Source organism: Littorina saxatilis, linkage group LG10, assembly GCF_037325665.1.
Source record: "Littorina saxatilis isolate snail1 linkage group LG10, US_GU_Lsax_2.0, whole genome shotgun sequence".
NCBI classification, from domain to species: Eukaryota; Metazoa; Mollusca; class Gastropoda; order Littorinimorpha; family Littorinidae; genus Littorina; species Littorina saxatilis.
Window position 1 is genome coordinate 31,820,752 of NC_090254.1, and position 6,000 is coordinate 31,826,751.

Below are 6,000 nucleotides of genomic sequence, written 5' to 3' on the forward strand. Positions count from 1 at the left end.
AGACAATATACTAGATACATCTTTATTGTCCGAGGGTTATAAAATAAGCACTTTCGTACCTTGTCTGCATCCAGCCCTCGCCCAAACTAATAAAAACACGTTTTAAAATTATTTTTTTTTTTTTTAAAGATTTTACAAATAATAAAGGCAGTTAATATTGATGAAGTAAAAAAGAAGCATACGGAAAAAAGACAAACTGAGTTAGTTACATAGTAGGAGAAAACAAGAGATAACATTTCATAAAAGCATTTATAAATTGTTTTAATGTGCTTGGATGGTTCATTTTTGAGAGAGAGAGAGAGAGAGAGAGAGAGAGAGAGAGAGAGAGAGAGAGAGAGAGAGAGAGAGAGAGAGAGAGAGAGATAAAAGAGAGAGAGAGAGAGGGAGCGAGAGACGCTTGACGCTTTGACACTTTATTGTCATTAGCTAATAAAAGCCTTATAGACAAGGTAAAACAACAATTTCTGCATCGTTCATAAAAAGGGTAAAAGGACGAATGAACAAAACGTTAATAACAACAAAAACATAGCAAACTAGTTTATGAGTACGAACAAACAAACACCAGACACGAAAGCCATAGGTAAACAAAAATATCAAAGACTAAGGGTAAAAGGCAAGATATAGTATGTACACACAATGGAAAATACCGATCCAATTGTTCGGTCTAGGACAGTTAACACACACTCATAAAACCAATCAATCTGCAGACCACAAATATTTAAAACCAAGAAACCTCCAGTCGGCGTTACCCTCGCGTGAAAAGTATGGGAACATGTCTGAATACATATTCATACAAAAACAACGGCAGCCAAATCTCGAGAGAGAGAGAGAGAGAGAGAGAGAGAGAGAGAGAGAGAGAGAGAGAGAGAGAGAGAGAGAGAGAGAGAGAGAGAGAGAGAGAGAGAGAGAGATGATGGTGATGGAACTTTATTTTTCAAGGATAGAGGTTTATGTAAGCAACATACACATCAAAAGCGAAACATGCAACATGTTAATTGAGGTTACACATGTAAAGTGATCGACGGTAAAATTCACACAATACCAACGTTTTCACTAATGGTTACAATGATTATATGGTGTAAATGATGAAGATGATGAAGATGAAGATGATGATGATGATGATTGATGATGATAATGATGATGATGATGTTGATGATGATGATGGAAAATCGCAACATAAATTCCACATAATACATGTAATAAACAGTTGGAGTACTCAGCCATCACTGATGGCCTGGATAGGTCGAGTGCTTGGGGGGGGGGGGGGGGGCGGCTCGTCCCGCTGTGAAGCATGGGGGGCGAAGTGGGGGGGTATCATGTTGGCAGACCACTGTGTTGTGCGCTGACCAGTCCTGTTATCAACCGGCCTGTTGAGGGCAGTCAGCGTCTCCAGACCCTCGTGTTTGGTGGGGGAAAGAGGGATAGGCTGGTGGGATGAGGTGTGGAGGGTTGGGGCCTGTAGATGGATGCCTGCTGGCTAGGGGAGGGAAGTGGGGGTGATCACCAGGAGGGGGTGGGTATGTGTTGGTAGGGTAGGACGGAGGATGGGAGGACGCACCTGCACGCGACCAATACTGCCGAGACTGGCGGAATGATTGACTGGGTGGCTGTCTGGGTGATTGGTGCATAGACTGGCGATCAGGCTGGTGTTGATACTGGCGGTCGGGTCGCTCGGGTTGCAGGCTGTGGCGGTAGCTGTTGGAGGAAGCAGGGCTTTCCCCCTTTAAGTTGCAGGCCAGCTGGGCGGTACCGGCGGCGCTGGGGTGGATGGCATCTTTGTACAGCGCCTTACGAGGAGCGCCGTTCTGGGTCAGGAAGCTGCTGCGGTTGTCGATGAAGGTAACCCCGAGTCTCTTGCACACAATTTCAAGAGTTCTGTTTGATGGGTTGATAGTATTGTTGAGGTTGTGGCGTCCTCGGGCGGGAATGATGGAGCTCAGCTTCAGTTCGGCGTTGGGAAAAGCTTTACAAGCAAGATTGATGACATCTGCCCACACCTTATCCGAGATCTCACCACTCTTACAGCTGTTCACCCCTACATGAACTGTAGCGCTGTCAATGTTTTCTGAGGGGGTGCGATCATGAAGCCATTTGCAGAGGTCGAGAGAGAGAGAGAGACAATGACAATGACAATGACAATGACTTTATTTTTGGAGGGTAACAAGAATAAGCATAGATAAGCTTTTTTGCATCTAGCCTTTGCCCTAAAGAGGGACTAAACTACTTTTACTATAACTATGACAAGGGAAAGAAAAAAAAAGAACAAAAGAAAAACAAGTCGCGTAAGGCGAAAATACAACATTTAGTCAAGTAGCTGTCGAACTCACAGAATGAAACTGAACGCAATGCCATTTTTCAGCAAGACCGTATACTCGTAGCATCGTCAGTCCACCGCTCATGGCAAAGGCAGTGAAATTGACAAGAAGAGTGGGGTAGTAGTTGCGCTAAGAAAGATAGCACGCTTTTCTGTACCTCTCTTTGTTTTAACTTTCTGAGCGTGTTTTTAATCCAAACATATCATATCGATATGTTTTTGGAATCAGGAACCGACAAGGAATACGATGAAAGTGTTTTTAAATTGATTTCGACAATTTAATTGTGATAATAATTTTTATATATTTAACTTTCTCAGCTTGTTGTTAATCCAAACATGGCATATACATATGTTTTTTTGGAATCAGCAAATGATGGAGAATAAGATGAACGTAAATTTGGATCGTTTTATAAAAAAAATATTTTTTTTACAATTTTCAGATTTTTAATGACCAAAGTCATTAATTAATTAATGAGGGCGTGACAGTGCCGCCTCAACTTTCACGAAAAGCCGGATATGACGTCATCAAAGACATTTATCAAAAAAATGAAAAAAACGTTCGGGGATTTCATACCCAGGAACTCTCATGTCAAATTTCATAAAGATCGGTCCAGTAGTTTAGTCTGAATCGCTCTACACACACACACAGACAGACACACACACACACACACGCACATACACCACGACCCTCGTCTCGATTCCCCCCTCTACGTTAAAACATTTAGTCAAAACTTGACTAAATGTAAAAAGGTTACATAAAAACATTAATGGTAGAACGTATCATGCCCTAATGGCGAGTAAACTGCGTATATGTTCGTTGAATTGTAGAGGACTGAGGAACAAATGGAAAAGAACAACGTTGTTTAAATTTTTGAGAGAAAAAAAGTTTGATATTATTTGTTTGCAAGAAACACACATAAGTTGTAAAGATGTAATATTGTGGGAAAAACAATGGAAAGGGGAAGTATTTGCACAAGCTGGAACATGTTACAGTAAGGGTGAGGTCATTTTGACGTCAAAACATTTTGATGGAAAAATTGAATTAGTAAAAAAACAAGAAGCGAAGGCTTCAAGGCTCACGTAAGAAATCGACAAACAGTAACACAAATTCAATCACTCCGTCACACACACACACACACACACACACACACACACAGTAAGCATAGGTGAAACTGTGCAAGAAAGCGAGACCCTGGATCTGCCAATTAGTCTCGGCCCGCTCACAATAACAATGACCGAGACTTTTAGTAATTCCTTTGCGTGACGTCTAACCCTCTTACGTCATAATGTGACGTCTTCAAATAGTTTCTATCACACACGTCAAACACTTTTGACCGAGACGTAATCTTCTTATGCGAGCTTTATCCATAGACTCGGAAATGTTAAAGTTTCTATCACACACACACGCACGCACGCACGCACGCACGCACGCACGCACGCACGCACGCACGCACAGACAGACAAAGTTTATCATCGCATAGGCTACACTTACGTGAGCCAACAAGAACGGGTTGTTGTTATCTCTGTAGAATACAGAAAACAGTGCATTAATATTATAAATGTGTATGCTCCAAATGAATCAAATGAGAAAATGGCATTTTTCCATTCTATTAGAAATATTGTGGATGAACTTGAAACCGACCAGTTTATCTTATGTGGTGATTTTAACTGTGTGGTCAACAATGAACTTGACATTATTTCTGGCCGGCCTCATAGTAACAGAGAAATTGAAGTTTTCACAGATTTAACCAATACCTTAACTGACATATGGAGATACTTTCATGATGATGAAAAAGATTATACCTGGAACAGATTTAACCCCTTTGTTGCCAGGCGTCTTGATTATTGTTTTGTATCTAGAGGAGTGTTGTTATCGTGTGTATCAGCAGATCATATTTGTGTTCCAAGTTCAGATCACAAAGCTGTTGTTGTCGAAATGAATGACAAGGATTTTATTAGAGGTCCAGGTTACTGGCGGTTCAACAACAGTTATTTGAAAAATCAACATTTTCTGGAACAAATGAATTCACTTCTGGATGTTTTGGTTGAAGAAGCCGAGAATGAAGCCTCAGCAATAAACAGATGGGAATTAGCAAAAGCACAGATAAGAAATTTCTGCATCGAATTTGGTAAAAAACAGTCGTGTAATAGAAAAAATGAAGAAATCAGGTTACAAACCCGCCTTAGAGAACTGGAAAGATTATTGATTAATAAGTTTGAAAATAATGGGTTGCAAACAGAATTATTAAAATTGAAACAAAAGTTTGAATTATTAGAACTAGAAAAAGCAAGGGGTGCACAGGTTAGAGCTAGGGTGAAGTGGATAGAAGAGGGGGAAAAAAACACAAAATTTTTTTGTAACTTAGAAAAAAGACAAAAGAAGAAAAACATTATGTCACGCCTCAGCACTTTAGCGGGTGAAACAATAACCGACCAGAAATTGATTTTACAAGAACAAAAAGAATATTATACACTTTTGTATAGTCTGAAAACTGATTCTGAAAATACGGTAAAAGATAGTTTGGAATTTTTGTCGCAAGAATTTGTTCCACGCCTTAGTGAAGAACAGTCACGTTTATGTGAGGGGTTAGTAAATCCCGCAGAAGCAGCCGACGCTCTGTGTAGCATGAAAAATGGCTCGGCCCCCGGGGTTGATGGAATTTCTATTGATTTTATGAAAGTATTTTGGAGCAAGATAAGCAGATTGCTTGTTGATTCATTTAATGAATCATTTGAAAGGGAAGAGTTATCATATACGCAAAATCAAGGGGTGATAATATTGTTGCATAAAGGAAAAGATTTGGATAGAGAACGATTAAGTAATTGGAGACCAATTACTTTAACTAACACTGATTATAAGATTCTAGCTAAAGTTTTGGCAAGAAGAATGGGTTTAGTAATTAATGAACTAATCAGTGTAGATCAGGTTGGTTACCTAAAAGACAGAAATATATCAACAGTGATTAGAACGATTGACGATGCGGTTAATTACTTTAATGTTAGTGGAAAGGCGGGTTATCTGCTTGCCCTGGATTTTAAAAAAGCTTTCGACAGCATATCAAAGTCACTACTTCTTAATGTTTTTGACAGATTTGGATTTGGATCTAGTTTTAAAAAGTGGGTGGAGATTTTGATAAAAGGTACTACAAGCTGTATAAATCATGGAGGTTGGTTATCGGAGAGTTTTAACGTATTTAGTGGAATTCGACAAGGTTGCCCGTTTTCGCCGTTGGCTTTCGTCTTGGCGGTAGAATTGTTGGCGATTAAGATAAGAAACAGCCCTATAGTTGGAATAATTACACCGAACATGATTAATCAGGATGGTACGGTCATAAAGATAAAACAAATGGCAGATGATACAACCCTGTTTTTAAAAAACCGAGATGATGCTAACATGGCAATGAACATATTGAACCAATTTAGCAAAGTCTCAGGGCTACAATTAAACTTAGATAAAACGAAAGCTTTAAGAATGGGGAGAGAACCAACGGAACCTAATCTGCCTTTCCACGTTGTTAAGGAGATTAAAATTTTAGGGATTACATTTAGTAGTTGTAAAATGGCAAAAGACATCGAGGAAAACTGGAAATTCAAAATGGAGAGTCTTGATGCCATGATTAAACAGTGGAGTAAAAGAGATCTCAGCATACAGGGAAAAATAACAGTTATTAAAACGTTTATGACTT